Raw genomic sequence first — 11,873 nt, 5'->3', positions numbered from 1 at the left:
GGGTGAACAGACTCAACTTTCTTAGATTTTCTTACCCGAATGATCGAACATGCATCAAGACAGGAAGATCTGTGGAGAAAAGCTAAAGGATTTTTTAACTTACTATTTTTTTTAATGTATTTATTCTTTACTCAATACTCAAATAAATAAACAAATAAATAAATACCCCACAACTATCTGGAATGTTTAAAAAATTCCAGTTTAGTATTCTCTGTCCATTTGTCAGACACTTACCTTCAGAAACTAGAGTCAAGTGCCATGGAAGTCAAGGTGTGGCGCTTTCATTACTTGCATGGCATCTTTTGGTTTAGAATAAATTCATTTGGACTTCTCTAAGTAAAGCCAGACGTTGCATTTTTAAGTTAGCATGTTATCATTTCAGTTCAGTTCATTTCAGTGTTATTTATACACCGTCAGTTCATGGCGAACTCACTCAAAAGACAAATTAGCAGTCTCTAGCGTCAAATACGTGAATTTTCCTTCACGTATTTTTCTCCATATCTTGTTATCTCTAAATCTGGCAACCCAAATGTTAAGAAATCACGCGTGGACGAAGCTTCTTCTGGGGTGTTTAGCGGCGGCTCGTGAACGGCGGATAACTTAGTATGTACAGTAAAAAAAAAATAAAAAATCAATCACTCAATCAATCACTCAATCACTCAATCAATCAATCAATCAATCAATCTATCTATCTATCTATCTATCTATCTATCTATCTATCTATCTATCTATCTATCTATTAATAAAAACAAACAAAAGGTTTATTTTAAAACACAACGATTATATATTACTGAACTAAAATAAAAGACAAAAAAAATTCTTTTGTAAACTTTTATAGAATTTTATAGAATAATAAACACAGTGACAAACTACCTTTTGGGTTATAATTCTCATTTCACTCTTACAAACATCAAATTATTATTATTATTTATTTATTTATTTATTTTAACTTTCTCACGTTTTTATCCTGCTTTAACGGACAATTGCATGACACAATGGTACTATGCCATCCTTAAAAAGCAATCTTAGTTAATCATAGTCACTGATTTGGCTGCAAGAGGGAGATTCATAATCACATGCTTCCATGTGGCTTCCAGTGTGATGCAGTGAGACACAAAGGACAATACGAAAAACATACTGTAGTTTCATGTGGCTTTTTGAAGCAAAACATCATGCAAATACCCAAAGCACCATTAGGTGGCATTACTGATTAATTTAGGCTACATTATCAGTCCATGATTCAGCCTTGATATGGAGTTATGTAATAAGAACTGCCCAGGGGGTAAAGGTAATAAATTTAGAAAAGTACTTGGTGTGTGCAATTCATGCATGGACTCGAGCAGAGGTCTCCAGTACCCGAGAGCTACTGTCCTGCAGCTTTTAGATGCATCCTTGCTCCGGAATGCCTGAATCAAATGATTGGCTTGTTACCAGGTCTTTGCCAAACTTGATGGCATGCTGAAGAGGTAATTCGACCATTTGATTCAGCTGTGTAGGAGTAATGATGCATCTAAAAGCTGCAGGACAGTAGCTCTTGAGGACTGGAGTTGGAAACCCCTGTGTTAGAGGATTTAGGTGAGTTACAAGAGGATGGTGCATATGTGAGCAGTTGGCTATTGAAGACGTTTTTTCTAAGTAAATGTACTTGCGTGAAGTTGCCATTGACATGGAATCCTCACCATATGTTAGTATCAACCCATCCAATCCACACATTGTGTGCAACAATGTGAAATGAAACAGGGAAAAAGTATTGAACATGTCAAAAAATCAACCAATGAGCTCTCTCAACACACACACACACACACACACACACACACACACACACACACACACACACACACACACAGAGTTCTGACTACCTTCCTTCTCTTTGTTACCATCCGACTATACACTTCTTGACTCCGAATGACATCCCGTAGATCCTGGTGGTGTGGATCAGTGAATCAATGTCTCGTTCATCCTTGGCATACAGCTTGATGTCATCTATCTAGATTAGGGGGCTGACAATTGCTCCATTCCCCAGTTGGTATCCGTAGCCTAAGGAGCCTAAGGAGACCCTTTCTTGGATGTCTGCCACTGTGATGCTTACTGGAGCTGTTCAGGGAGGTTGCTATGGTCTGCTCTTAGATCCACTATAGCCACTGAGCACTGTTGTTATGGGTTATGTCAAGTCTCAGGTATGGATAGCTTGCTGTATTTCTTAGGCTTTCCTTGCTGTACTACCCTTTCTTCATCACACTTTTCTGCAGCTCTGATAGTTGGCTTCCCTGTGTGCTATCTTGATCTTGGCCTCTAGTCTCTTTTTCCAGAAAGGCACAGCTGATCACTGTTTTCATGTTGTAGATCAGTCAAAGGAGCTTGCAAAGAAAAGCGTCTGGACTTCTTTAAGTTGCTTGAAGACGTTTCACCTCTCATCCGAGAAGCTTCTTCAGTTCTAAGGTCAAATGGTGGAGAGTCCCAGATATAAACCTAGTGGGAGTGACCCCCCACAGAGGGACAAAAGGACCCCCTGATGATCCTCTAGTCGCCTGAGCCAAGGTGGGAAACTGGGCGTGGGTCCCAATCAGCCAGAGTTTCGGGTATGTTCATTGTGAAACCTGGCCCCACCTTATCATGCGAATTCCTGAGGTCAGATGGCCCAGGATGTGAGTGGGCGTTAAGGCGACTGGGAAGGGATCTCAAAACTGGATTATAGATGGCAGAGAGTTGGTGTCGTAAACCCACCTTGGCTCAGGCGACTAGAGGATCATCAGGGGATCCTTTTGTCCCTCTGTGGGGGGTCACTCCCACTAGGTTTATATCTGGGACTCTCCACCATTTGACCTTAGAACTGAAGAAGCTTCTCGGATGAGAGGTGAAACGTCTTCAAGCAACTTAAAGAAGTCCAGACGCTTTTCTTTGCAAGCTCCTTTGACTACGATGACCTGGATGACTGAGAACCTTCACAGACATGTTGTAGATCAGTTTGTTTCTGCCTGGTTTCCCCTGACGTTGCATTCACATCTTCTAGTAGACCTTCAGAGGGTACTTCACAAAATTGGTCATGGAGGGTCCAAGTTTTCAGCTTAGCCATGATACTATCTCTCAGGTAAAGCGCTCAACGCCTTCAATGTGCAAGTTGTACTTGGGGCTCGGTACTCAATCTTAGGTGGGGTGGGGATGATAATATCTCCCCCCGACCTGACATGCTGGTTTCCCCTTGTCGTAACAATTATGCTGTAGCTCATCAATCTCTAGTTGTGATAGCAGTTGCTTGTCCCTAATGTTGGAACACTGAGCTATTAGTTGTTTCACTTTTAGTCTAGATGTTGGGTACAGAAAATAACATAGGCCCCACATGTCTGTGAAGGTTCTCAGTCATCCAGGGCATCGGGAGCTTGGAAAGAAAAGCGTCTGGACTTCTTTAAGTTGCTTGAAGACCTTCAAGCAAGAAAAGCGTCTGGACTTCTTTAAGTTGCTTGAAGACCTTCAAGCAACTTAAAGAAGTCCAGACGCTTTTCTTTCCAAGCTCCTTAAAATAGGCCCCACATCCACTTCATGTAACAGCACCCGTTTCTCATCCCTTGTTCCCTTATGCCTTCTTGTTATAACAACAATCTAATAGCATTTAACAAGCTAACAGAACCCACCTTTAGGTCTGCTTTGCACAGGTTGATGAGGTGGACACTGCAAATGCTCTTATAGAATACAGGGATTGTGCAACACTGAGTGGCAACCTGGGTTCATTCAGGAATTTTGTTATCTCATTCATGGAGCTGATATAACAGAGAAGATCAAAGTCCAGTCAAAATGGACTGTGAAGTCAGTAAAATAAATGCCATAGGGTAACTATATACCTCAGAAATCTGCTGACTTTTTTAGATCAGATTTGCGGAGAAACAGATATTATGAGTACACAAAACTCCTTTGGGATAAATTATGCATTATGTAAATTATGCATCAGTTCCAGTGTGCAATATACTGAAAAACGGACTCATTTGCCATGTGCATGTATTAAATGTCACACACGCACATGCACGCACACGCACGCGCGCGCGCGCGCGCACACACACACACACACACACACACGCGCGCGCACATACACACACACACACACACACAAATAAAAAAGTGTCCAAACTTTTCATGACAACCTGATTAATAGAAAAGCCAAATGAATAGGAGGCATGAACCTTTAACACAGTGTCAACAGCACGAACTGAAAACACAAAAAAACAAACTTTTAAGGGGAATGTTGAGGCTGTTTCATTTCTTATTAGAAAAAGTTTTTTATTTACTTCCTTTGCTAGATCTGAGCATAAATTGAGCATATGCAATTCTACAATTTTAAGTCCTGACATTATAGGACACTTAGAAAAAATATTGTCTACAATGATCATATTAACCTTACACTTACTTCGAGCTGTTTTCTTCTCACAAGCTCTACAGAACCTCTCGGCCAAAATGGTGCCTGAGAGTTGAGAAGCATTTTATATTACTCAATACAAAAGTGAAACAATAATGTAAACCAGAGAAAGGAACACAGGGGTATACAGTACTGCTTTACATGAAAATGTTTTAATATTTTTTAACTGTTCAGACTCAATGAAATTCATAATAAATGTTAAAAAACTATAATTAGTCATTTAAATAGAATTTTTGAAACTCTAGCCAGAGGGCACAGAAAGGCATAATGACACTCCTGAACGAGGCATCCGTTCAATTGAATAATGCTAAGATGATACAGAAACAATCATATTATCATGGTTCTGGGTTATTTGATGAGTTTTCTTGTGTTTTCATATTTGTTATGCATTATTATGATTATTTTGATTTAACTGGTTAGTTCTGAGTTCATTCCTATTACATCTCTGAGTTCACTTATCATCAGTTTAGTTCCTTGTTTATTAGGTTCCCTTGAGTCTTTGTCCTCTGTGCCCCTCTCTCGGTGTCTCCATTTATATGCGTGTGTGTGATGCTCATGTCTGGGTTTTCCCTATTTAGTCCCCATGTTCCCCTCTTTGCATTTATTTCATGCCTCCCCTGTCTGTAATGTTTGCCCATGTTTCCCCAGCCTGTCTCTCCCTGACCCTTGTGCCCCTTCTCGCTCTCGTTCCCTCTCTCTCGGGTCACCCCTCCTTCTCTCTCTCTCTGTTTTCATCTCCTCCTCTTGTTTACATGTTTCCCTTTGTGTCTCATGCTAGGTCTTCCCCATCTGTTATGTGTGTTCTCACCAGCCCGTCATATCCTCTGTATGTGTTCCATATTTATGTTTGCGTCTCGTCTCCCATTGTCAATTCCCTGTTCTCTTGTTAAGTCCAAGTGTTTTAGTCTGCCTTTTTACTGTTTTATTTTGACAGTCTCATGGTCCATGTTCAGTGTGTTTAGTTTTGCTTCCACTGTGGCGTCTTGTTCATTCACCTGTGTTCCCCATGTTTTCCCCTGATCACCTCCTGTCTGTATATATTGTCTGAGTTTTCCTCTGACCTTTGCTGTATTGTGTCTGTTTTCCCCCCACGGCTCTTCCATGCTTCCTCTCGTGTTTCCAAGGTTTCCCCAGGTTTTTCTAGTATTCCAGTTCTTGTCTTATTTTCTTAGTCTCTCCAGTTCAGACGATCCTGTGTTTAATTTTTGTTATTTATGTTTCTCCCTGTTTGGTATATCTGCCTTAATAAATAGCACACTTTCAGTTAAATTCCAGTTTCCATCTGTCTGTGGTCTGCTTTTGGGTCCTCACATAAACAATTCATGCAGTCTGCCTCTGCAGATTGTGACACATATTGTAGTTGGCCTTTGAAGTAATTAAATCATTGCACCACTCACTAATATATTTCAGTAATTAGTCCATTTCCAACGCTCATGTTATTTCTTGCAAAAGCATTACCAACTATTAAACTATTACAAGACTAATCAGATCTTTTATTTCTGTTCAGTTATACATTTTGCATTACTGTGTAGGCAGGTAGATTTTAACCCTGTGCAGCAAACTATCAGGATCCTGTAGGAAAGCTGGAAGGTTGTTCCTCTTAACATAGACAGTGAAGGACAAAGCAGCAGCCGACAGAAGCAGAGGCCACTTATATGATCTGCTGGGTTTGGGCTCATCGCATTGCCTGGTCTGCAGGGGTTGAGTCACTCTCTCCCGCTGAGTGAGGATGGCCTCGCGGGCTCCAGCCCACTTTCCTGGCCCCCTGAGACGATACTGGTACGGCGTGCAGGGACCAAAGAGCACATTCATTCCCAGCCTGGGGTCAGTCAGCAGCATCATTGAGATGTTGGGTTGAACTCCCACTAGCTCTGCTATTTCATCCATGTAGCTGATGTAGTCCACCTGGATGGTGTGTCTCTGACTGGTGACATACCTGAAAATGACATTTAGGTTGAACATGTGCAGAACAAAAAGTGGCGTGTTACAGATCCTATATATTTAAGCAACCACAAAATCAAGTAAATATACTTTATTACCTTTGAGCCATGGCTGCCTGCTTCCACTGTATATCCTTCAGCATAACAACTACAGAAGGAAGCTTTATGCAGCCTGTTAAAGAACACAACAGTTTACTTTAGTAATAATGAAAACCTGTAAATGCCTAAGTTGAAAAAGAAAAGTATTTTAAATTAAACTCTGACCTTTAAAGACACGTGTGGCCCACCTGGCCTGCAACTTGGATATAGCCATAATAGATCCCAATGGCTGCACTAGACCAATGATAGCCAGCGTGGGGTGTTCAAGCTCAGGATGAAACACATATTTGTACAGAGATGCTTTGTTGTTAGACACAGAGACCACCTGTGAAGCCAGGAATGGAAAGGAAAACTGGTATCCTGTAGCAAACACCTGAAAGACAGCGGTCCATGTTAGTCAAAAGTCAATTTCACTGATCTCTATGAAGGTGAAGAAAAGTATGTAATTCCAGACCTACCACCAAGTCAACATCTTCCACTACACTGCCATCATCAAACTCCACACTGGAACCTTGAAATCTGCGGATGTTGGGTTTCACCTGAACTGTTCCAGAGAGGATGCGGTTGGAAAGCTCATCATTCACTGTGGGATGTTGGCTAAACAGCCTGAAATGGAAAGTTAAACGTTGCCCTACTGATATGATGAAAAAAATGAATTTACTGGCTTTCCAGTCATGCAATCATGAAGCCAAGTTTTTGTCCAAAATATCTGATAGGAAGAAATGCAATAAAGTCATCAAAATAGTAATAAAGATTTGCCCAACACAAGATTCAAGGGAGTCTGCCTACTGCATTAGTGCAGTTGTAGATATTAACACAATACCTGTGCTTTGGCTTTAGATTGTACAGAGCATGATCAAATATTTTGTTTAGTCGTCTCTCTCCCAGACTACAGAAAAAAAACAAAGGGAACAGTTTTCCTTAGAAAGTCGAACACTCGGTTAAAATACAAGTCAATGGGAATCCTGTTATCCCCAAGTCTGTTCAGAATCCAGGCTCCCCTTCAAGTGCTCAGGTAAACCTAGGATGAAATTAATCATTGTCAGCCATTGCTCTGGTTCTTGGTATATTTTTTTAAAAATGTAATTCTCATCATATTGATAGCGTCTGAACTACTGATAGGTTAATAATTCATGTATAAGGTGTATGTTTTGGTGGTATGGATTCAGGTCCAAAAATGACAGAACTGAATTTAACTGAATGAATTTTGGGGTAAATTTTTATTATTTTAAAAAAATGTTAAATGAGGAATCAGTTCATCTCAGTCCAACCTGCTTGGTGACTCTACTCAGTTCCACTCCTATTTCTGCTCCAGAGTTTCCAATTCCAATCACCACGACCTTTTTATTCCTCCACTCCTCAGGAGTCTTGTAGTCTCTGCTGTGGAAATACTTCCCCTGGAAAGTTTCAATGCCTGAAGAAAATAAAACAACAAGACACAATCTCCCTTTCTGTTTCCACGACAGACATGGTTAAAGAATGTCAAACACTGTTATTAAATATTATTACTTCCTCTTTCTATTGCTACAGCCAAACTCTATAAGGCTACATAAAATCTACATGTAGTTTATTGCTAGCCCGCAGACATGTGTTACCTGGAAAGTCATGAAGAGGCATGTTGAGGTAGCAGTGGCGTCCAATACAGATCATTACAGCTTCAAAAACTGTGTTTCTCTTTCTTGCCATCCTTGTTCTCTGTTTCAACAACCCACTCGCCTGAATGAGGAAAATCTGATTTCTGCTTCACCTGCAAGACTTTGGTCTGGACAACAGAAAGACAGACGCAGGTTTTTGATAAGAGTGTGGGTATGCCCCATTTATATATATCAGTACTAAAAAAGTACTAAAAAAGCTTTTTTCTTTGAAAACTTGGTGATACGTTAAGTTTTGCCAACAGAATACAGAAAAATAGCAAAACATCCTTACGTTAAAGAGTATGTGCTTGGTGAGCTGGAAGTGGTCCAAAGTAGTCCACGATGAGGGAATTGTGCATGTAGTTTGAGAAGTGCGCAGGGATGGGAAAATCACTGAAACACATCATCTCCTTGGAAGAGTTGATTATGACAGAAAAGTAAATACTGGCCCTGTCTCCTGCAGAGAAAGCCATGAATAGAGAAAAACAAATCTCATCTGTCAGAGCAAAGCAAAGTCCGATCTGTATGTTGTCTAACCCACCTTAAACCTCCACAGACCACCAATGTCATTGCTGCTTTGTTTTGGCCATAGCTATAGTCCACTCTGGCTTTGGATTTCACGTTCCCAGGTAATTTAATGTTGCAAGGCAACATGTCTTCACAAAATACTCTTGGGAGTCAACATTTAGTCAGGTGATAAGACCAACTCAAAAGAACTCAAAAGGCAGCTTTATTGCTGAACACCAGATATATAAAACTAACTAAACTGGGAATACACATGGAACTAAGCAGGTAGGCAAGCAGGCAGAACACATGGCCACCTCCTCCAACTTCTCCAGGGAAACGCCAAGGTGTCCCCAGGCCAGCCAAGAGATATAATCTCTCCAGCGTGTCCTGGGTCTGCTTCCCAGTTGGACATGCCCGAAACACCTCACCCAGGAGGCGCCCAGGAGGCATCCTTGTCAGATGCTTAAACCACCTCAACAGGCTCCTTTTGATTTGGAGGAGCAGCGGCTCTACTCTGAGCCCCTTCCGGATGGATGCAAACAGTTCCAGTGCAAGCTGGAGGCTGTCACTTGACGAAGCCAAGCTCTTGCAATGGAGGCATAAGTATCCAATGGCCGGTACCAATGGGCCACACACCACATACTCCCAAAGCACCTCCAACAGGACATGCTCAAATGCCTTCTCCAAGTCCACAAAACACATGTAGAGTAGACTGGTTGGGCAAACTCCCAAGAATCATCATCAGAGGTTAAAGAGCTGATCCAGTGTTCCACGACCAGGTCAAAAAAACATATTGTTGCTTCTGTATCCGAGGTTCGACCAATGGATGGACTCTCCTTTCCAGCATCCCGGCACAGACTTTCCCAGGGAGGCTGAGGAGTTTGATCCCCCTATAGTTGGAACACAGCCTCCGGTACCCCTTCTTAAAGATGGAAACACCCACCTCAGTCTGCCAATGCAGGATTGATAATAATTAATTATTCTATTATTAATTATTACTATTAAATAGTTTTTATTTGATTTATAGTTCAACTTATTGTTCACATTTTTGTTCTTCATGTATATCCTTAGTATTTTGAATCTTAAGATCTTATTTCCCATTATTGTGCATATCTGAGTTTCTATACACAATAATGTGTTTTTTCCTTCTGTGTTTTCCTCATGTTGACTTTACATTTGTGTCTAAGTTTCCCTCTTTGGTCATTGTTACTTATTTCCTGGTTTAGTTTGCTAGTTGTTTTTTTCTGTGCCTTGTTTATAGTTTTACTTCCTCTCCTTTGATTGCATTGATTGTGTGGACTTGCCTATTGTTTCCCCATTAACCCTCATTGTGTGAGTATATATAGTCCTGTTGTTTCTTTGCTCACTGTAAGTGTCTGTTAACCTACTTGCCTTGCCTTGCCTTTGATTTCTAAAGTTTGTTTTATGTTTTTGACTGAAATATATTTTTTTTTGACTTTTGCTTCTTGAATTTGAATCCTCAATACTCTGTGAAACACCTAGACTCAGAAACTTTCTATAAACATATATAAACTGCCACATGCCCCATATCTCACAACAAAACGAAGCAATCATAAACAGATGAGAACACCTAAATGTACAGTTCAGAACTAAAAATGAAGAAACAGCTAACCCTGATACAACAGCCCTTAATGCACTCAGCAGTTATGATAAAGAATCCAAATTTCTTACCTTGTTTGAAGAAATTAAGAGAGCTTTCATACTGCATTTAACTCAGCAGAGAGTAGGAATGAAAATGGTTGGTCTAAATATAAAAGGAGCCTATGAACCCTTGCTTCACAGGAGGGTCAGTTATTTGACTCCAGGACTGAAGGAAAAGCAAACAAATCCTCAGTATGTTATATTTTGCATGTCAGTGACACCAAAAAGCAAAAATTACCATTATACAAAACCTGGTGTTAAAAAGAAAAGCACAGTAAAATTTGAAAATATACCGAGTTTCATCTTAAAAGGATTTCAATGGTTTTCTAAAATGGTACTTTGCTTTTCAGTGATTCACTCAATACAAAACAATTCTGAAAAAGTTAGGTTTCTGAGTAGATTGTAAACAGAAAACAAAAAACAACAATCTGCAAATCCCCTAACCCACATTTTATTCACAGCAGAACACGACAAACATCAAATGCTTAAAAATGTTAGCGCATTTTGAATTTGATGGCACCACCACATCTCCGAAGTGCTGGGAGGTGGTAACAAAATACCGGAATAGTAAGTGTTACTGAAAAATATCTGGAGGAACAGTTTGCCAGTTATTCGGTTAACTGGCAGTAAATCAGGAACGTAACTATAAAAAGTTTCTCAGAGGTAAAGATTGGCAGAGGGGCACAATTGTTCAGCAATTTTAGGATGACGTTCCCTGATGTAAAATTTTGTAGACGGGCATGTTTTTAGTGTTCTATAATGAATTACGGGTTTATATTTGAAACTCACTGCATTCATATTTTCATGTACATAGCTTCCAAACTTTTTTGTACATATTCTTGCATGACTTGGATAAGCACACCTTTCTGACGTTTCTCAGATGATTGGTGATGACTGAAGTTCTCACTTGCGTACAGATTCACCCCCTCCCTCCCTGGATCACACTTTTCTCTCAGTTCCTATGTTGTCTCCTCCTTTGTTAGCTGTTTCTATTTAACACTTTTATCTCTGCTACCAAAAAATCTAATTACAAACATGAATAGCAGAAAATGTCACATTGTCAGGCACTGTAGCCAGAAGTTTCACACTTTGAACTGATTGTTCATACTGGACATTGCACTGGTTGTTACGCACACCAACATTGACGCCATCACAGCACCATCAAAATTTATAATGGTGCTTGAAGCATGTCAGAGTTGACCATATCCTGAACAATATGCGTCACTTCTCAGAAAAAAACCCTCTGCTGATACAGAGGTGCTGATATAGGAAGTAATGAATAAGGGAAGCAAAGTGACTGCACGCAGAAGCTGGAAAATTTTGGAAAATTTTTATCCGGAAAAATCTTGTCTTTTTCAGCTGCTGAAGCATCTGCATCTGCATAAGTTGGGACCTTCTGAGAACCTGGACTTGTATATCACTGAAATGACCAAGCCACTTACACACTGGAGTCTCCAGCTTGATTGTTCCAGCTGTAAGTGCCAGAATATAAAAGTGAAGACGTGCACAATAAACACTGCACGTCAGCAACTGTAACACACACTTCATGTGTGTGCCACTGTTCAGAAGGACAAAGGTGAGCACAAAAAGGCCATCATTTTTGTCTTAGAACAACCACTTGGAAAA

The 11,873-nt window shown here is 40.3% G+C and overlaps 1 pseudogene; it reads right to left on the bottom strand.

Moving 5' to 3' along the window:
• Positions 1–5,877: 5,877 nt before the first annotated feature.
• LOC113016864 (dimethylaniline monooxygenase [N-oxide-forming] 5-like) lies at positions 5,878–10,350 on the bottom strand (annotated as a pseudogene).
• Between the last annotated feature and the right edge of the window lie 1,523 nt (positions 10,351–11,873).

The sequence above is a fragment of the Astatotilapia calliptera genome, chromosome 23 (genome assembly GCF_900246225.1).
Source record: "Astatotilapia calliptera chromosome 23, fAstCal1.2, whole genome shotgun sequence".
Taxonomy (NCBI): domain Eukaryota; kingdom Metazoa; phylum Chordata; class Actinopteri; order Cichliformes; family Cichlidae; genus Astatotilapia; species Astatotilapia calliptera.
The sequence above is the reverse complement of the archived record's forward strand: the minus strand, read 5'-3'. Positions and strand labels throughout refer to the sequence as shown.